This window comes from Sciurus carolinensis, chromosome 3 (assembly GCF_902686445.1).
Source record: "Sciurus carolinensis chromosome 3, mSciCar1.2, whole genome shotgun sequence".
NCBI lineage: Eukaryota > Metazoa > Chordata > Mammalia > Rodentia > Sciuridae > Sciurus > Sciurus carolinensis.
This window is the reverse complement of record NC_062215.1, coordinates 10,371,511-10,393,785: the sequence shown is the minus strand read 5'-3', so window position 1 is coordinate 10,393,785 and position 22,275 is coordinate 10,371,511. Positions and strand designations below refer to the sequence as shown.

General features: G+C 39.8%; 1 long non-coding RNA gene across 1 annotated transcript in view; it reads left to right on the top strand.

Annotated features, from left to right (window-relative positions):
- Window positions 1-12,200: 12,200 nt before the first annotated feature.
- LOC124980713 (uncharacterized) overlaps window positions 12,201-22,275 on the top strand; it is a 97,788-nt gene continuing 87,713 nt past the window's right edge. Inside the window, exon 1 of the long non-coding RNA XR_007107856.1 lies at window positions 12,201-12,234. This is a non-coding gene — a long non-coding RNA (uncharacterized LOC124980713). The remainder of the gene's footprint in view (window positions 12,235-22,275) is intronic.

Below are 22,275 nucleotides of genomic sequence, written 5' to 3'. Positions count from 1 at the left end.
TTCTATAAACTGAGAGCTATAGCTGGAGGCTTGATCATGTAAATCTGACAATTAATTGGTGGTGGCATGAAGGCTTGTGGGTGGTTTGAGGTTCTTCCAGGGAGACTTGTTTTCTCTCTCGGTGGTGTTTTGGATGCTGTTATTATCAACCATAACACATTCATCCACTAGGTTTGAAAATTGTTGTAGGGTAATTCTAGCAATTCATCTATTACCCCTGTGATACAATTTGTAGAAGAAAATCAAGATAAATTCTTGCCTTTTTCCCTTGACGTTTTACCAGTTTTCAAAATAACGAGTTAGTAAGCCTCCTCCAGTTGCTATCAATTAGCGTGACTACTTATTTGGGGGTTATTCTGAACTCATTGCTTAGACACACAAACATACACACATGCATTTGTGACATACCCATCCTTAGTACATTTAATCCATTGTAATTGTTCTTATTGATGTGCAAACTGTCCCCAACAGTGGGATAAGCTCCAGGGGGAACTTACTCAGGTTGGTTCCTGGGTCCTTTTACAAGACCCCTGTTCTCTTATAGGGTCTTTTTTGTATGACAGGAGTCTAGTCTCCCCTGTACATTTCCTGTTGTGTATCTATAAACAGTCATTTGTACAAGAAGCCCTGATTCTTTTGAGTGGGAAAAAATATGCAGACACCACAGTCCAGTCTGTAGGGGTCATCATTGCTACTGGGATGGCCTGCTCAGTGGACAGTACAAGGAAATAAACAGACGTTTTTTAAAGATTAAAAACCATGAGTGCTCTTGATACTTTTCAAATTCAGGACCGCTTATGCTTTTTATTTCACCTGCTTTGGTAACGTATCTCATCATCTCTCTCCTACTCCAGGAATCCAGTTCTCAAACACACTGGAAATGACAAAATTAGAGAATCGCATAAGAACTCATGTCTTTTCATACCTGGATGTGTTTACAAGGCTCTGGAAATAGCAGAACAAATGCCACTCTTAATATGATGTTGGGGAAGTGTACACGATGCTATTTTTTAAACCATTGTCCTCGTTTTCAGCAAGTACAGTATTAAAGTTTCCCTTTGAGGAATGTGCAAATTATCTTGCTTGCATGCTGCATGCATCACTTACATCCTGGGTTTGTGACTACGCTACCAACTAGTTATATATTTAGGACTCTATGTTTTATTTTATCCCTTTTGGGCATTACGTTAAAGATAGCTAAGCTTTTATAATCGTATAAAACATTTACAAAGTTCCAAAGGCAAATATCCAGAATGAGGCAGATTCAAAAACAAAGCTAACTTCTCTTCCTGGTCCATTCATCCCATTCCTTTTCTTTGTCTTACATATAATTTTTTTTTTATTGTAAACAAATGGGATACATGTTGTTTCTCTGTTTGTACATGGTGTAAAGGCATACCATTTGTGTAATCATAAATTTACATAGGGTAATGTTTGATTCATTCTGTTATTTTTCCCTCCCCCCCACTCCTCCCACCCCTCTTTTCCCTCTATACTTACATATAATTTTTTTAAAAAATTTGACTCTTGTTATTTTATTATTTTAAGCTGTAAAACATTCCTGTCCGTTTAGTGGTAGTGTAGATCTAGACAGAGATGAGTGGTAGTGTACCATAACAGCCTTTCTTCATCTTGCTCTTTTTTGTTTTTAATGTCACTATATATCCTCAAAATTGGGCCCTAGTAATACATAGAGATACTCCTGTCCCCTTTGTAAAAGTGCAGTCACCAGTGTGTGGATGTGCTCTCGGATATTCAGTCCAACTCCTAATGGGGAACTGGGTTGTTTCCAACATTTGGCTGCTGAAAAGAGTCCTGCATGTCCAATCTGGTGCATACATGCTTTTCTGGTGCATACGTGTGGCTTTGTGAATCGCTCTCTACGGGTGAGGTTGTTGGGTGAAATGGTCGATGCATGAAATTTTGCTGCAAGTTGCCAATTTCTTCTCCATTTTCCATTCGTTCCAGCAGCATTAAAGATTGACAACTTCTTCATGATTCGTTCATAGAATGTTATCACTTTTGGCTTTTCACAATAAAAATAGGTGAAAAGAGGAAGCTCTATGTAGATTTGATTTGCATTTTTCTTGGTGGTCAAGAGCTATTTGCATTTCTGTCTTTGTGAACTTCCTTTTGTTCACCTACCCATTTTTCTTTTTCTTTTTTAATTGTAAACAAATGGGATACATGTTGTTTCTCTGTTTGTACATGGAGTAAAGGCATACCATTTGTGTAATCATAAATTTACATAGGGTAATGTTGTTTGAATCATTCTGTTATTTTTCCCTTCCCCCACCCCTCCCACCCCTCTTTTCCCTCTATACAGTCCTTCCTTCCTCCATTCTTGCCCCCCCATCCCCCATTCTATGTCATCATCCACTTATCAACAAGATCATTCATCCTTTGGTTTTTTTGAGATTGGCTTATCTCACTTAGCATGATATTCTCCAATTTCATCCATTTGCCTGCAAATGCCATAATTTTATTATTCTTTATGGCTGAGTAATATTCCATTGTATATATATACCACAGTTTCTTTATCCATTCATTAATTGAAGGACATCTAGGTTGGTTCCACAATCTGGCTATTGTGAATTGAGCAGCTATGAACATTGATGTGGCTGCATCTCTGTAGTATGCTGATGCTAGTATTTTACTTCACTAGAAACTGCTTAGAAACTCTTCCTGTATTAGCAATTTGAAACCTTTATGATAAAAATTGAAAATATTTTCCTATTTGGCTAATTGTCTTTTAGTTTACTTCTGTGTTCTTTTGCTATACAAACTTTCCATTTTTACATTTTCAAATCTATCTAATTTTGTATTGAGACTTGAGTCACCGCTAGGAAAGTTTCCATTATCTTCAGGTTGTAAAGGAATTTAATTCTAGCACTGTAGGTTTAAGTTTTTACATTTAGAGATCTTATCCATTTGGTATTTGACCTGGATTATGATAAGAAAAGTTTTCAAAGTTATTCTTTTCACATGGCTATCTAGTTAAGGCAAGGATATGATGTGCTGCTTTTATTATATGTTAAATCTATGCTTGTAATTGGGTCTATTTTTGGACTTACAACTATGTTTATTGGTCTGTGAAAATTTATGTCCTGATAGCACACTGTTTTAATTTTAGAGTATTCATAGTATATTTTAGTATTGTTAGGGCCCTCAGCCCTCATTATCTGATAGTTCTTTTTTTTTTTCATAGAGTTCTTTAATATTTTTGTTTATTTTTTCTAAATGATCTTAATAATCAAAAAATAAAATCTAGCTATAAAGAAATAGATAATATTGTGTTTATTGGGCTGTATATATTTAGAAATTAATTTAGAATAAATTATAATAACATGATTTTTTAAAAAAGCAGGGATGATATGTAATCACAAAAGACTTGTTTTAACCTAGTATTAATGTCCAAATTTAAGATACTGGTGCTAATATTTTCTTTTATGTAATACATATGCCAACATGAAAGATATTGTTTGACTTGTATCATAATTGCATTTGTTTATTAATTGATCATTTGTAATCAGGTTTTCTGCATCTATGGATTGTGACATTAATTACATTAATTATTATATTAATAATTGGGTCGGTTGATGTGATACACTCTGAAACCATAATGGTTGTATTTTATTTCATCTAAACCATGAACTGTGTCTGAATCACAGTTCATGGTTTTAGGACCACGAGGGAGTTTCTAGGTACAGCTTTACAAAAGGAAATCTGCTCCTGCTCTTTCTGCATCATCAGTAAGGCAAATAGCTATAGTTGAAATTAAGACCAATAGGGAGGAAAGATGGGACAAGGGAGGAAGGAAGAGTGGACTGACCAAATGATCCTATGTACATACATGAATATACCACAGTGAATCTCACCTTTATGTATATCTATAAAACACTAATTCGGGGGGGTTAGTGCTGTTGTTGTTGCTTGTCAATATTATTCCATTAATATCAAAGATTCATATTTCAGGGCTGACTCATCACAGTTGAGTACGTAGCCCGGCTGTGATGGTCCAATGTACTATCGCCTTCATCTGAGTCTAATGTCAGTGCCATGCAGAGACTTAGGGAATCTCATACTTAAAGTTTCTTTTTATTAAAAAAAAAATCATACCTCATTAAACAATACACTGGGGCTATTAGTATTTCAGAATAGTTAGTGTTATCCAAGCCTAGAATAAAATAGGTATATAAAAGATGAGATAATGCAATACATAATAATAGCAAATATTTATTTTTTTCCAGCATCTTCCCAAGTGCTATAGCATATCATCTATAAATACTAACAGCACAGAGAACATTGATGACCTTGGAGAGAGCCGGCTTATTAAAGAGGCTCGGCAGGAAAAGAGAGCAGACAAGACAGCAAGCAGCACAAGGGAGCAGAGAAAAAGCACAGTACTTTGTTTTTAAGAGAGAAGAATGTAAGTACTACTTGAAGCAGGAAAAGGCAGACGGTAGTGAGGGGGAGAGTGGATCACCACGGGGGATTAGTATGAGGGTGACATCGATTTCTACGGACAAGGTCATGGTGAATAAATGAAAAGGACATCGCGGTTGATGAAGAGCCTCTCAGCATGTGGATCCCTTTACATTCACTGTTCCACTGAATCTCACAGTGACCTTATGAAGGAGGTATTATTTTTGTTATTTTATATGTGAGAAAATGGGTTCAGAGAGGCTATTTACCTTGCTCAACTCCCATAGGGAGTTGGTGTCAGAGCTGGGGTTCCGCAGTCTATGCGTGTTGTTGACTTCGGGGGGTCAGTAGGACTCCTCCAAATGGAGATGGGTGTTTTGTGTGGTGGTTCCTAGTGGGAAGCCTGCTGCTCACTGTGGTTGAAGTGTGAGGTGGGATGAGAGGTCGGTGGGGGTGACGTCAAGGCTAACTGGGGCTGGTGGAAGGACCTTGTCTGTCCTTCGCAGGAGGAAGCAATCAACAGTCACCTGCAGGCTTCAAGTTGAGAAGAATGATCAGATCTGTGGTTAGAAAGATAAAACTGCTGGAGAAGGAAAGTCCACCATAATTTTCTGCCTCACCTGGAGCCCCGAGGAATGGAGCCGGCCTTCTATGGAGCTTCTAAAACTGTGAGCCTTACCTTGGCTATAGCAGTTGCTGTGGGAGGGGGTGGGGAAGAAACCCAAGAGACACTGAAGATGTAGGATGGGACCATGTGTCTAAGTGCTTGGGAAAAAGGCAAAGATGACTGTGAGATTCCATAAGCACCCTAGAAGCTGGGACGTCTTGGACTGTCTTTAAGCTTCTCAGAGAAAATTATTTTCCACCTAGAATTCTGTAATCAGTCCATGAATAAAATGTGAAGGTTAGATATTCAAATCTCAGTTAACTACTAAAGAGTGTGCTTTAACAAAACAATGGAGTAAACCAACATAGAAGTCGCAGAACACACAACACAAGGGCAGTGGAAGGAATCTCCAGGAAGGTGGTGAAGGCAGATCCAGGTGTCGGGTGCGAAGCAGTGAGTCCAGAGAGCAGCCAGGGTCCTTTGGAGATCGTAGGATTTCAGACAGTCTCCAGAAGGCTGAAAATGATAAAACACCTGAAATGCAATTAAGGAAGAAATTAGTGCTGATAAGGAATTTGGGCATAAAACTTGATGGATAATAGACATATATTATGGTTCGAATGTGAGGTGTCCCGCAAAAGATCACATGTGAGACAATGCGAGAAGTTTCAGAGCAGAAATGATTGGGTTGTGAGAGTCTTAATCAAGCTGGTGAATTAGTCACCTGATGTGATTGAGTGGTAATGGAAGGCAGTTGGGGTATATGGGGTGTGGCTGGAGGAGGTGGGGCATTGGCTGTGACTTTGGGTATATATTTTGTATCTGGCAAGTGAAAATCTCTTTCTCACTGCTGCTTCCTGATCATCATGTGAGCCACTTCCCTCGGCTGCACTCTTCCGCCATGATTTTCTGCTTCACCTGGAACCCCAAGGAATGGAGCTGGCCTATGGAGCTTCTAAAACTGTAAGCCCTCAAATAAACTTTTCCTCTAAAATTGCTCTGGTCAGATCTTTTAGTTGCAGCAGCAAACAAAGCTGACTAAAACAACATATAAAGTCCAATAATAAAATAAGTCAAATCAAAATAAACATGGACTTCATGCATAAGTAGGAGAAAGAGCATATATTTGGACCAGATAGCATGATCCAGTTGTGAAAAGTATTTGGATAGCAATAATAATATCATGACTGAGTAATTTCATAAAGTTTGATATTGCTAGACTGGAGATGGCAGGGAGGGCCAGAGGAGGTGTAGAGTAGTTGTAGTGGTCTAGGTGGTATCAGAGTTTAGACCTCAGGTTCTGCAGCAGGAAGCCAAGAGGTTGTACTCTGCAGTTGAAAAATTAAGAAGTGATATTATGTGTTACTTGTTAAGTCAACACCAAAAGAAACATCCAAGAGAGTAAAATGTAGTTTCCTAATGGGAGATGAGAACAGGGAAAGAGGACTGTGAATGTTCAAAATGAGTTCTGTGGAACAGTTTAATTTTTTTAAACTGCATGAATAAATGGCACTGATAAGTTCCATTAAGAGAAGGTAGGACAAGAAGCAGTTGTGGAGGAGGCCATGTGATGAGATGGTCATTGTCAGCCTCTTAATTCATAATCAGTACCAACAACATCAACGGTCATTTTGTCAAAGATCTGGAGTAGGACAGAGAGGATTAATAATGGCAACTAGATTAAACTGCAAATTGTGATGTCTCTGTTCAGCGAAGATCCGTGGGTTGACAAAACCAAAACAGAAATGTTATTTCCAAATGGAATTCTTATTTAAAGGAAATGACCTTGATGTGTCAACTACTTAAGTTGGAACCCCAGGGAGATCAGGAAAAGCTATTCGTTGCAAATACATCTTAATAGTGAAAATATTGTTTAACACATTACCACCTTCAATTTGCCAAAGTAGCACTAATAATGGCCAATTTACTACTCACTTAGAAATCATATGACTGCTGAAGTGTCTGAAGAGATCATCTGAAGTTACAAAATGCACTGTTTCCTTTGGAGGGAGGAAGGAAATTATTGGCTGAAGTTGTCAATTATGTTCAAATATTACCCCCTTGGAATAGACAATGTCATTATTATCTTTGGGATATCGTTTGGGACTGGGGATGATGGGAAGGAAAAAAGTATAAATCAATACATTTCTTTCAAACCACTAATTTCAAATCATTTTTATATTATCTAAAATTTTATCACTTGAATAAATTCACTTTTTTATTTTCTTCCTTCTACCACTGATCAAAAAAGTCATAACATTGAGACTAAACTGGACCTGGAAAGCCATGCATACCTAAAAGAGTTTCTGCGCTTTTCAATGTATAAATTAAGTTTCTACCCAGGAACGGGACTGAGTTCACAAGAGCTGACGTTCTCACTGGCCTTTCCTGGTATCTGGACACATGGACAATGGAGCTGGACTTTGAGTTATATGCTGGCCAGGATGTCCTTTTTCTCTCTTCCCTCTGTGCTCTTTTGACTCCTTCTTGCTTATCTTTTGGCTTGTATTTTATATTTCATGTCATTTTCATTTTCATTTCTTTAGAATTATTAAAACAAATACCCTGGGAATGGGTGTCTATTTTTAGAGTCCTGCTAGGTTTGAAGGATTAGGAGGAAAGTTCCTTTCTTTATTTATTTAGTGATTCTGGGGAGCCAAGCCAGGGCCTTGCACATGCTAGGCAAGTGCTCTACCACTGAGCCACATCTCCAGTTCTAGATTTAATTTCGATTGATGCCATAAAAGTCTGCCATGAACCTCTGGGTCCAATAAGATTTATTTTTATAAACGCTTCCTTGGTATTTCTTTGAAAACCGTTTTATAAATTAGGATTTACATGGGTGGTAAGTGCAGCAAATGCCCTACCTTGATGTTATCATTCATAAGTAGGAGCAAAAAAATCAACCATGAATGAGGTTTGCAGGAAGTTGGGCTTTTTGGAAATTGTCCAGAATATGATTTATTCTTAAAATTTTGGCATATTCTAAAGAACATCCAAAGAGGCATACTGCCTGCATATAACATGGCCCCTCTCTAGTATCAACCTCAATGTGGCTCATAAGTGACAAATGTCATGGTTAAATGCTGTGTATCGTATACTTTGAGTCACACTAAGTTCTATGATCCCCTGAAATTGGATTATTTATTCACACTGGAAATAGTGTGAGCACCTTACATTAACCTTGAATGATTGTTGTGCAGGTTAAGGGAGCCGATGTCTATTACAGACTTGGCAGAGCGCATCAGTTAGACTCTGCTGCGTAATAAAGCACTCCAAATGCAATAGTGTAAAGCAATAAACTTTTATCATTTCTTGAGACTCTCCAGGTTGACTGGGTGGTTTTCTCTGTTGGAGTCAAAATGGGTGTCTGGTTTGATTTCAGTTGGGGTATCAGGGTAGATTTGGGCAATGATTTCTCATCAACCAACAACAGTAGGATGTCACCACTAATGTTCACTTACTCTTCAAGTCTGCTTGAATCCTATTTGCCATTGCTATTATTTCAAGGCCTCAGGAAGTTGTATTGGTAAGCCCAGAGTGAGGGCAAGATGTGACTACCCAAGAATATAGATGCAGGGTGCTGATTGATTGGGTGGACCATGTCTGAAAATCTACCTTATTGTTTCACAAGAGCTGTGTGCTTTATAGATGACTTATCTTGTGATGAATACTTTGACACAAATAAAAGACCTATCAATAACATAGAGGAGAAAGACATGTTTGGTAGGGATTGAAGGGTTTCTGGACTAACCCTGGAGAGCCACGGACTTCACTCTCTTCTTTCCGAGTAAACACAAGCATGTCTTCTAAATACAAATGTATAGAAACACTAGGATTTGAGTGTATACATTAAGAATAAACTGTGTTGCTGCAATGTGTGTGAATGTGACTCATATTCAAATATTTACTGCTCTAAGTTGGTTGCCCTTCCTTTATTGGAAACATTAAACTTAAAGACATGAGTTTGGAAGCTAAACTTCCTGGATTCAATCACTGACTACAACTTTCTAGTTCCCACGACAACAGTTAAGAACTGAAACCATTGTGCTTCAGCATCCTCTCTGTGAAACGGGAGGTATTAACAGAATGAAATGCAGAAGTCTCACATGAGAATTAATGCATATATATGTACCTAGCATTTTTGAACATAATAGTGGGCATTAATTGTCATCTATTGTAATTACTTACAAATGACTCTGAGCCGTCTGAATGTGAATTGGTCCATTTATGGATTATCCAGTGAAAGTAAGTTTTTTACTCTGTGTCTTTATTTGATATGTTTTTATAAAATTCAAAGTTTAATATAAATTGATACCCTTTTCTCGAGTAGACTATTAATATTGGAAAGGGAATTTGTTTATAAAGATCAGCTCTAGAGTAAATCCTTCCCTTTTCAATGTTCAGAGTGACTTTTTGAGGACACAGAGCTGGTGAACAGTCTGCCTGAATCGAGAATAGGGGTCTTAGTATTCTGTTACAGTGATCCTTCTAATACTTCAAATTCTAATGTTGTAGACGTAGAAGGGAAAGGACACATTTAATCCACAAATGATTTAGTAAACGTAGAAACTTCATAACTTTAAAATGTTGTACTTTTTAACCACGATGGTTCTGGAATTCAAGAGATACACATTTAGCTGTGCAGACTTTGTGTCTAATTTTGGGGGAAAATACTTACAGTTGAATCAGGTATTAAACTAAATTTTAGAAGCTAATTTCATTTCAAACGTATGATAATTTAATGTCTCTTTAGTATAGGGTCTAAACATTCTGGATCTTTCTGGCTGACTTCTGGAATGCTTTTAGAACACACATGTAGGTGTTGGGGTAGTTTGATATCCCCATGCCTTGGAATTCAGGAAGGAATTAAGGCTGGGAAATAAATATGACCCCTGTTTTAAGTTTGTTTTGGATTCAGAGGCCATTCTGTAACAAATGAGTTCACAGAGATGACATAGCAGCAAAGTAAATACTGGCGATTTAGGCAGAATTTGAGCTTCTGAATAAAATTTCAAATTAGCAAATATAAAATAAAATAAAATTGAATTAAAGGTGGGTAGACAATTACCATGGCCTCAGTCCCGGATGTCACATTTGTGATTTCATGGTGACGTTCTGTGACTGCAGGGCAAGGTAAAGAAGTCAGGGGTCTGGAGAAGGTTGTCAAAAATCCCACAGCAGAGGATCACCCTAAAGGATCGGTTCTTTTGGAAAGAGAATTTTTTATTTGTTTTGAAATTTCTGAATCCGTGAAACCAAGGTGGGGAATCTGGGCCCTCTTCCCCCACCATCTTCACCCCATCTGAATTCAGTGTTTCTCTAGGACTGTTTCCACAGCGAGGTAAACTCCAGGGCAGAGGGGCTGCTTCAAAGCAAACGAGGCCCTTAATTTATCATAAAAAAGAAGACTGGTTGTTAAGGTTTTATTGGATTACAATAAAGGCTCCTAGTGCTAGGAGCCTGTGGTTTGATTCCCGGCACCACTGGGGGACCTTGAAATCATAACCACAGATTATAGCAATGAGCTTCCAAATTTCCATATCCTAAGCAAAGATGCTGCTTTCCTGGAGCAAATGTGGAATTACATGCTCTGTGATTTTAGGATATGTATTGGAAAATTTTCCGTTTGGATAGCACTTCAGGAGGGCTGTGATTCTCCAATCACCTCTGCGGTTATAACTTCAACGTTCTCAAAAAAGAGAAGAGAAAAATAATGAAATCGAACCAAACAAAAGATGATCGTTGTGCCTCCCTCCGTCCTGTCCTCTTGTACAGCTTGAACGCTTTCATTAATTTTGTTCTTTCACCAAGTTCAGCAAAAGTTCTTACAAGGTCATTCTAGGTTATAGCCGTGGCTGAAGCACATCACTTAGGTCTATCTCTCTTCCCAAACCTCCTATTATAAAGTTGCATTTATGAGCTAAATAGACTCTAAAATCTGCTCTCTTATGTGAACTGTACATGTACATACATTCACATACATGTATATACATACATATACACACACTCCACTTCTGAATTTGAGCAAATGATTATATATGATACACATATATCAGTAAATAGATTTACTAAATTTATTATGTATTATACACATTATATAAATTATAAAATTATATAAAATATATAGTATATAAAACACATTATATAAAAATCCATGTGTATATATATACATATAGATAATACATATGCATAAAGAAACATATATATACATACATAGTATTATTTGGGGGGGTTCTGGCAGGCAGACCCTATTGATTGGATCATACGGGAACAAAGTAACGAGCAAGTGGAAGATATAAACTGATAGACTTGATTTTTCTTCTTGTAGAATATATCTGGCTGAACTGGTCAAGCAGACACTGTCCATCTGAGTTTCTTGCTTACTCATTGGTGTGCATGCATGTATTTAACAGCGTGGGAACAAAACCCATTAAAAGTCACGCATGCCTTCATCACAGTGCTGGAAACTCCTGCTGGTATGTGACTTTCACTTTTGAGTCTCAGAGCCGACCCCACAGGATGGGAAGGCTTGTCCTACATTTCCCATTTGCAGAGAAGAGGTCGACCTGCGTGGGAAGGGGGATTCACGCTTGCAGGGCTGCCGATTGTTTTCTACCCTGTCCAATGACCGTTTCAGTTTTCTTCCTCCACTTCTGATCATGAGCAAATCATTCCGAGTTTTTTCTGCAGGGTTAGGATGCTGTCTCCACAAAGCATGTTTAGAAAATTCGGAATTATACAATAGGGAAGAATGTTATCTCCAGAAAGAGAAGCCTGAGGGTGTTTTCGTTAGTGGTCAATCATGTCACCAAGGACTTTGATGGACTATGTTTTTGTTCCCAAATGCTCATTCTTTCCCTGTAATGGGATTAAGCATCCCTGCCCTTGTTTGCATGACTGGCCCTGCCCCCGTGAGAAGAGTATGTTCCACTCTCCTCACCCACCTGCCCCTTTCTCCCCACCCTCCTGACCTCGGGCTCGGCCCTGCACATGCTCCAGACGGCGGGGAGAGAGTAGCCACCACCCAGTCCAGCAGAACGCGAGGCGTGGGTTGGCTGGGGTTCCCTTGGCAGGTTGCTGCCTTGCAGGGGAAGATCAGTTCTCCACGGCGGCTGCCGCTCAGCCTGGGCCTGGAATGTGAGGGCACTGGGGGCCGACTGGGGGCCAGAAGTCCCACAGCCCTCAGATGACAACAGGACGTAAGTACATGTTGCCTCAAGCCGCTAACACATTGGAGATGTTTATTGCCACAGGAAAGGCTAATTTTAGAACCCAGTGTCCTTCCATCTCCCCGTGCTTGTCACTGCCAGTGAAGTGTGCTTTCTAAAGCTCATTCTCCCTGCGGTTGGAGGAAGGCTGCCGCAGATCCGAGCGTCACCTTCAGATGCAACAACCGCCAGAGGCAGAAAAGGGGTCATCTCATCCTGCGTTGGCCTAAGAGTAGAAAGAGGTTTTGCAAAGGCCCCATGGCAGAGCTCTGCAGGTGCCTCACGGTCCACAGTGGCTTGGTCACAGGTTCACCTGGAACTTCCTCAGTGACAGGGCCGTGTCATCAACCATACAGACCTCTGTCAATCAGGATGACCCTCAGCAGAGACTGCCGAGCCCCGTTTGAATCATGTATATGGGATGGGCTGGGATGGCAATAGTCAGACACCTGAACAGAAATCAGGCCTTTGCCAGCCAAGCAAAAGGGACAAATGGAAGCTGACAAGCACCCCACATCCTCCGTGCATGCTTGTTCTTCTCTGATTTTTCTCATTCCTCCTTTTCACCTTTATCTTCCCGACTGCCGGTCCTTCCACCCACCCAGGCTATCATCCCTAATGTTTCCTTTTTTTTCCCTTTATTTTCCTCCTTATTAACCTCTTACTTTTGCTTCCCTTAAAGTATAAAATAGGGAAGAGAGAGTCTGGTCAAGACTCATGGAAGAGAATTATTTTGATTTTTGTGAAATTGCTCCTCACTTTAAGTTCAACAGAGCTGCAGCCCACCCATGCCTGGTGAAACCTGCAGCCTTGGTCCCTAAGGAATTGTGAATTCAATGGGTCCAGCAGAGCTTTCCACCTCGCAGAGGGTGTCAAGCTTTGAGGGCTAGGACGAAGCAGAACCATTTCTTGTTTTCTAACTGTCAAGTCTAGGACTGAGACCCGGGGTTCTGGTGGAGGTGACGGGATCATGCTGTGGTCTTCCTTGGCACAGGGCTAAGGACTAGGTGGCATGGTTTCTAGGACTTCCCAAAACATTGTCCTCATTTCCCAACACTCGGTCTTAGTTCAAGGGCCAGAGCATATACTCTCAGGAGACTTCAAGGAAAGGGAGAAGCTGAGGTGTGAATAGGTATGAAATCTGTTCTCAGAAATAGGGCTCACAGAACTGTGTTCTCTTGAAGACTGATATTTCTTTCAAAAAATTCCATATTCCTAAAAGTGTTTGCTGTCTCTTTTTAAAGCTGGGTGTGATGCTTCTCCTTCTTTGCCCTGATGTTGGACACATTAATTCCGTTCTTCTCCAGGGGTGGAACAGTGCTGCTGACCACCTTGATCCATCCAGGGTACAGTCTCATGCCCACATGCAATGGTTAAATCTATGGGGAATACCAAACCCACTATAGTCTATAATGTTTTCCTACACGTACATACCTACGAGCCTTTCCCTCAATATTTTAATATAATGTGTATTTAAAGTGTCACATTTATACTGTTTTCATAGAGGTCTTTTTTTTTATTGTAAACAAATGGGATACATGTTGTTTCTCTGTTTGTACATGGCGTAAAGGCATACCATTTGTGTAATCATAAATTTACATAGGGTAATGTTGTTTGATTCATTCTGTTATTTTTTCCCTTCCCCCCCACCCCTCCCACCCCTCTTTTCCCTCTATACAGTCCTTCCTTCCTCCATTCTTGCCCCCCTCCCTAACCCTAACTCTAACCCGAACACTAACCCCTCCCACCCCCCATTATGTGTCATCATCCACTTATTAGCAATATCATTCATCCTTTGGTTTTTTGAGATTGGCTTATCTCACTTAGCATGATATTCTCCAATTTCATCCATTTGCCTGCAAATGCCATAATTTTATCATTCTTTATGGCTGAATAATATTCCATTGTATATATATACCACAGTTTCTTTATCCATTCTTCATTTGAAGGACATCTAGGTTGGTTCCACAATCTGGCTATTGTGAACTGAGCAGCTATGAACATTGATGTGGCTGTATCTCTGTAATATGCTGATTTTAAGTCCTTTGGGTATAGGCCAAGGAGTGGGATAGCTGGGTCAAATGGTGGTTCCATTCCAAGTTTTCTAAGGAGTCTCCACACTGCTTTCCAGAGTGGCTGCACTAATTTGCAGCCCCACCACCAATGTATGAGTGTACCTTTCTTCCCACATCCTCGCCAACACCTGTTGTTGCTTGTATTCTTGATAATCGCCATTCTAATTGGGGTGAGATGGAATCTGAGGGTGGTTTTGACTTACATTTCTTTATTACTAGGGATGTTGAACATTTTTCCGTATGTTTGTTGATTGCTTGTAGATCTTCTTCTGTGAAGTGTCTGTTCATTTCCTTAGCCCATTTGTCAATTGGATTGTTTGCATTCTTGGTGTAGTTTTTTGAGTTCTTTATATATTCTGGAGATTAGTGCTCTATCTGAAGTATGATTGGCAAAGATTTTCTCCCACTCTGTAGGCTCTTTCTTCACATTGCTGATAATTTCCTTTGCTGAGAGAAAGCTTTTCAGTTTGAATCTATCCCAGTTATTGATTCTTGCTTTTATTTCTTGTGCTATGGGAGTCCTGTTGAGGAAGTCTGGTCCTAAGCCTACATGTTGAAGCTCTGGACCTACTTTTTCTTCTATAAGATGCACTGTCTCTGGTCTGATTCCAAGGTCCTTAATCCATTTTGAGTTTAGTTTCGTGCATGGTGAGAGATATGGGTTTAGTTTCATTCTGTTGCATATGGATTTCCAATTCTCCCAGCACCATTTGCTGAAGAGGCTATCTTTTCTCCATTGCATATTTTTGGCCCCTTTGTCTAGTATGAGAAAATTGTATTTATTTGAGTTTGTGTCCGTGTCCTCTATTCTGTACCATTGATCCACCTTTCATAGAGGTCTTTTAGAAATCTCTGAGTCCTTAGAAACATACAGCATGGAGATTATATTACCAGCAAATTAAAAGATCTATAAAAAGTTAGCTAGATTAGGGACCTTGCTATGGGGCAGAGAGCAGCACGCTGTGGTTGACAATGGCATCCAGGGTTGGTTGCGAATACTGAAGGTGTTTTCTGTCCCCCTCCCATGCCTTTCTCCCCTGTGTGCTCTGACAGTGACGACTGGTTTGGGACAAACTTGAAAGGCACTTGAGCACTTTTGGGTGTTGGCCTGTGTGAGACTTTGAATGACGTATTTCCCCCTCCGGTTGGGAGGGGATGGTGGTGGCCTGAGTCTGATCTCAGTCTTGGAGTCTGATATCCTTTGACATTCCCGGGTATATTGTAAATCTTTTCCCCTTGCCCATAGGGGCTGTGACATGGTGTATTTTTGATTCCCCTCTCACCTCCCCTAGTTTTTAATTTATTGACTGATGATCACCACGTGCTGTGTAAGGAGTGACCCTGGATTGATGTCTGCCTCTCAGACCCTGGCGAGCTCACAGGCGCACTGTTCTCCTGCTCAGGCTACTGAGGGCGGAGGGGAAACCCATGTCTACAGGACCAAGCCCACACTCCCCAGGATGAAGGTTGAGCTTTAGGATCTTCCCAATGTCTCTACTTCCTCTCCCTAGGTCCCAACTACAAAATGGCTTATATTTCTTGAATGCCATGTTCCCCCAAGCCCTGGTGACTTTGCTCTTGCGGCTAACTCTTCATAAAACCAGTTCTGCCACCTTCTTCATCTGGTCGACCTGAGAAATAACCTACGAGTCCATCAAGATTGAACGTGAAGCTTGCTTCCTGTGTCAAAACCTTCTTTGACCTCTTCAGGCAGAGTTAAATGTAGAGGTCAATGAACGTCCACTGTTCACGTGGCTATTGACATTTATATCCACTTAGTGTGATGATCTCTATGCAGTTTATTTCCTTGCCTAGAGTTTTGTGGTTTTTGCAGGTAAAAATGGTATACAACTTTTTTTTTTTTTTTTGCGGTGCTGGGAATTGAACCCAGGGCCTTGTGCTTGCAAGGCAAGCACTCTACCGACTGAGCTATCTCCCTCAGCCCTACAACTTGTTTTTAAAATGAGTATCTAGAACATATTTCATGCTTAGCATATGTATAAAGTTAGGATGATTAATGACTATGTAAACGAATGAGTGTAATGTAGTTTGTTCAGAAAGTAACACAAGAAGCAACTTTCTAAATTAATAACTGACTCGTTTAAAAGGGAATAGAAACAGAACTCGTGCTGGAGTCCATGTTGTATTCTAAAGTAAATTAATCAAGTGTCTTCTATGGCAATTCTACTCCTCAGTTTCTCTCTGCATTTCTCAACTGACAGAATTTTCTAGAAAGCAGCATCATGGATGTGTGGTCGAGTGTACAGGTAGGGACTTTATCAACAGCTAAATAACACCTAATTTACTTGGGTTTAACTGTAATTTACTTATGAGTATAGTCCCTGCTGATTTTATGAGGTGCTATGGCATTTTGTATCAGGGACAGAGATTCCATACTTGGTGATTAACCTTAGGTTTTATGCCTGTCTTGTCTTTTCTTGGATATGATGCAGAAAGGCTGTGTGTTTGTGTGCGTGTGTGTGTGTGTGTGTGTGTGTGTGTGTGTATGTGAGAGAGAGAGAGAGAGAGAGAGAGAGAGAATCATTTATAGTGACTCCTATTTGATGTATTGTCTCTGCCTTAATTCAGATGTTCACATGTCACATGGTTCCAAATTATAGTTCTAAAATTACCTTTAAAAACATAAATCCTGTAGAAAGTGACTTGTAAGTCATTGTCATTTTTTTTTCTTAATGAAGAAGAGCAAGAAAAATGGCAACACATGTAGAAGTAATCACCATTCTCTTAATTTATTGAACAAGAGATTGAGTACCGCGTCGTACTTTGGCTCTATTTCACCTCTGGTATGGACTGGGATGTCTGATGAATGAAAAAGGGCTTAATCACGAATATCTTCTCTGTTTTCATAGGGATGAACGTGTGTCTTCAGTCATACATAAGAGAACATCAAATGAGAGCCCTTCCACCATATGAGAAATTAATTGTAGGCCTTTGTATTAGTTTCTGGTGTCTGATTTTAGAAATGAATCAGTTTATTAAAAAAGAAACCCATACAAGCAGCAATACCAGAAACACTTGGAGAAGAATAAAATGTTTCTCGGCTTTTCTATGTTCAGACTTAGGTTTAGCCTCTTGCACAACCCCACCAGTCTTGCCTAAGTCCTCAGAAGAATGAGTTTTTGCAGTATTTATCTAATGATTACCAAAATGCTTCTTTTCAAATAACTTTAGATTCAACTTTCTCATAATAATGATGAATATTTTAGAAGATTTAATTACATATAGCACCTCTCTGTGTCTGTTGTCTATTGGGCCCCTGGACCCTGGACCCCAACCACCTACTGAATGAAGTGGGTTAAAAAAAAGAAAGAATGGCTATCTCCACTGAAGAACAGAGAGGTTAAGTCCTAAGGTCATTGAGCTAGTAGCTGGCGACAGTGCTGGACTCCAACATGGTTTCAGTCCTGTGTTCAGCAACCACAGAAGTGAAAGAACAAGAGACTGAGTACCTCTATGTCTTTCCTCCACAGATTTACTGCCACGAACTCTTCTCTCCTTCTTGTTTTCTATTTTCTTTTAATAGAACATCAGTTCTGAAAATGTGGTCTGTGAACCTTTGATGGTCCCTAAGGCCCTTTCAGGGAGTTCGTGGGGTCAAAGTTATGTTTATAATAATCCTAAGACGCTGTTTGTCTTGCTTACTGTGTTGACATTTGCATTGATAGTGCCCTTGCTAGAGTGGAAAACTGCTGGTGTCTTACTAGGCCTCAAGGCCCTGAAAACACATCTTTTTAACAGAAAGCACAGTAAAGCACCCCGCTGCTGGCCAAGGCAAGGGGTCTTCTCGTGTCTGAGTTGAAGGCTGAAGCCATCTGGCATTTTTCTTTTTCCTCATTAGCTGCTCTTTTGTTTAAAAGGATAAATGATAGATAAACTGTGAGTATTTATATTTGGGTTTTTGGCAGAAACTTTTTTTGAAAACCAAGGAAGTGAACCCGTTAATATTAAAACAAAAACAAAAACAACAGCTTGCTTTCTACCCTCCTCACCAATGATAAAACCCGAGCTTCCAGCAAAAATTGAATTTAAAAAACAAGTACGTGACACAATGAAGTTCCCCAAACCTACAGACTTTGCTGATGAGATTAGAGGTTATTCTCATGTTTTAAGGTGAAACTATGTTAACATTTGGGAGATGTGCAAAACTTATTAATGTTTGAATATGCCAGGGTTAAAAGATCTTTGCAAGGTGCAAGGTTGACCAGTGGATTTTAATAAAGCAGGAACAAAAAGGTCACGTATATGGCTTTAGGTATCACATCGCAACAAACTTTAAGAACTCGTCAGTTGAAGCATTGTGGTGCAGTGCTGAAGATGAATTCCCACAGTGATGTGAAAATACCCCAGCCTTTTCCAACCGTGTGTCTGTGAGAGGCTCCATTATGAAAATACTCATCAACTAAAGCCACAAATCCACAACAGCTTCAGTGTAAAAGTAGATATGAGACCCAGCCTCATATTTAAACCAGACATAAAGGAGATTTATGAAACAGAACAGTTCCATTCTTCTTACTATTTTTTGTGCATAGTTACTTTCAATATTTATGTTAACATATGTTTATATGATAGCAAATCAATATTTTATAAATTTCCCAGTTCAAATTTCAGTCAGGTAAAGAGCTTTTGTTCCAAGATTGTGTTTCCCAGTCCCTGGAGAGATAACATTACATAATAGACCCTCTGATAAATGTATATACCACGTTTTGAAGGACAGTCCCCCAAGAGTCAGGAGGTCCACCTGAAGCTGATGCTAAAGCAGGGCTTTCTGACCTCCTTAATCCTTTGCCAAGACACTTCTAATATCTCCATCTAGTTCACTGCAGACCATTGTCCTCTCTACCCTTCACGGGCTCTCCCAGCAATGTGTTAGGACAGATGGCAGGAGTCGACCAGGATGTGACTTCTTAGCAATATGACAGTTCCTGTTGACCAAGAAATGATCTCTCATCCAGTCTTATACAGTGTCTTCTCCATGCCTACTCCTGTGTCCTCAATATCAATTTCTAGGCATTTCATCCTGTATTCTAGGTACTGAGAAGGCACATCTTCCAGCTCTGTTGGTGATAACCCATTTCCTCCCATGGTAATGAATGCACTTCTCCTTTTGGGCTGTGTTGAGAACTGACTGTAGTTATTGTTCTACAAACAGCAAAGGGAGTTGGGTGGTGATCCTGGGTGGCCATTAGCATTTGGAATGGTTTTTAGTATAATTTTTCTGTAGGCTGCAGGTTGTATGTTTTCCTGAAGCTTCCTGTAGGTTTTTTGGCTCCTGAGTTGACCACTATCTGTCCCACACTCTAATTCTGTTTTAGCATGGCTTCTAGGACATTGAACAAAAACTACTGAACTCTACCATCAGTATAATCTTTGCGATTTTCTCTTTTCTTTTACCTTTCTAGTGCCAAAGCAAGTGGGTAAGCCAGTGTTATTTCCTTCTAGGGCTATACCAATGCATGAGCCTTTCTGCCTGGACTCAGTCTGCCATAGGTGAGCATCTTAGCAACCATGAGGCTGCAGCCATCAGGGTTATCACTATTCCACTCCCTATCATCAAGAGGCAGCCTCATGCCACCTGACTGGGCAAGAGATTTAATCTAGAGTCTCATCCTGGGAGTCATTCTCTGGGGCCAATTGTGGTAGCAATTGTCTACAAAGCACACCTGAGTCAAGAACTTAAATACAAGTAGCCTTTGAGGGAGATGAAGCTTGGAGGCACACACAGAGAATGGAGAGGTGAGAAAGGAAGGGAAGCATTAAAGTTTAAGTAAAGAATGGATAATCACTATGGACAACTGAGACTCTCTCTTGCTAAAGGTATTTTCTATAAGGTTACTTAGAACAGAATTGTTCCACTGTAGGTGAGAAAGCTGAATGTTTATCCACCAGTGTTTGTCTCTCCTGCTTACCTGGGACACTACTTCACCTGAGCTGCCCCACTGCATGGTCAGCTTGCACCTGCAGCCAGAGCCTTCAGCAGGAAGAGTTGCAGACATTTGAGGAAGGAGACCACGGTTGTGAACAAGAACTGTCCACTGAAGTTGCAGGTGACTTCCATGGTGGACCGACAGTTATGGGCTTGACCTTGACCTTTTGAAAGTTAGGCAGGAGAACTTGCACCTGATAGTAAAGAACAGAGATTCTGAAGATTTTTTGTACATTTTAGTATCTCAAAAGTAGTGTCTATAAGCAAAAGCCTGATAGTGTAACAAAAGGTTAGGGGAGACTAGAGGCAAGAGTGCCAGGAGGAAACTGGTTACAATCCAAGCAGAAAGTACAAAGAGGCCATAGTAAAAATCTGGCAATGACGATGTAGATGAAAAACAAATAAATCATTCATAATTTACTTTTCTTTCACTACCATGCCAATCCCTGGTAAGAATATACCATGATGAATCTCACAAATACAGCACAGAACACCCCAAACCAGCAGGTGCCGGAAAAAAATACGTGGCATAAAGCCATACAAAGGTTAAAACATGGGATAAAGAAATTCACTAGAATAACAAAATCCAAATTATGGATAGTAATTAATTTCTCAGGGACAAAAGAATAGATATAATTGGAAAGAGGTTCTCTGGCACTTCAACTGTACTGACATTACTTTATTTCTTAAGCTGAGTGGTGAGCACATTGGTGCGCTGATGTAATTATTTATTCTTTTTGGTATTTAATGCAAGATATATCTAAACGCATGCTAAAGGATAGGACTTGAAGACTTAGGGTATGAATAGGAGTATGAGATGAGCTAAGTTGATTTTGCATCTTCTTTCTGTGTCTTTTGACAAAATAATAAAAATGAATTTTTTTAGCACACGCTTGCACACAGGTGTACCATATAGTCCCATGAAACTATGAGGAAGCAGTTCTCGCGTGTGACATTTTTCTCTGTCTATTCTCAAGTTCTGATAAAGGATGTTATAATTAGCTGATGAACTGTAATTTCTCTGATTTATAGAAGGTAAAAATCTTTAGGTGTAAAGGGATACATGATTTAATGGAGTATTCTTACAAAAGCATCTTTAAGAATAGCACTAAACTTTAAGATGGATTTTCCTTCAAGGAACCCATCTTGGAACTGCAGCTAAGTGTTGTGAACAGGTTTTATCATTGATGACCCCAAGGGGAGCTGTGATACTTCTTTCCTGCAGCAGATTTCTAGGAATAACAGCACAATCGGCCTCTGTCCTTGCACAGTAGGGCTAAAAACCACCACTTGCACAGAGCGCATGATAAATAACACCACCAATGAATGACAACTGCATCAGAAGCAGTATCGGTGGCACTTTCGGCTAGTTGTGGTTTCTTTTGACCACAGCCTGTCTTTACTCTCTCAGACTGTTAATGACGTCAAAGCAAAATGCTCATGTTAAGGGAGGAATAGAAAATAGCTCAGAGAACATGCTGGGTTTCTTCACTTGCAATTAAGCCACTCAATGTAATGATAGTACCAAAACTCCCCAGGAAAGAATGATATGGGAATCACTTTAAGAGCACCGAGGCTTGAGTATTTGGGAAGTCACACTGGATGCAGGCACACAGTTGCACAAAGAGAAAGTCCTGACTGTGGCTTTTTCTAAAATGAAAGTCAAACCTTCATTTTTTTTCCCCCCTTCTGAAATTTTATATACTAGCTCCCAGGGGCCATATGACTTGCCATATCGCTACACTTTGAATGTTGAATTTTATTGTAATTTTTATAGAAGGAGAGACTGCATTTAATAAGACTTGACTAAAATGGCATTTTTTTTTTTCCAGCAGTCAAATAAAATGGAACCATAGGATATTGCTGAAAAGATGTCTTGAGTTTCTGGTTAGCTTGTACCAGGAAAGGGAGAGAAAGAGAGAGAGAGAGAGAGAGAGAGAGAGAGAGAGAGAGAGAGAGAGAGAGAGAGAGAGAGACAGAGACCTAGGAATTTTAGGTACAAAAATTTTTAGG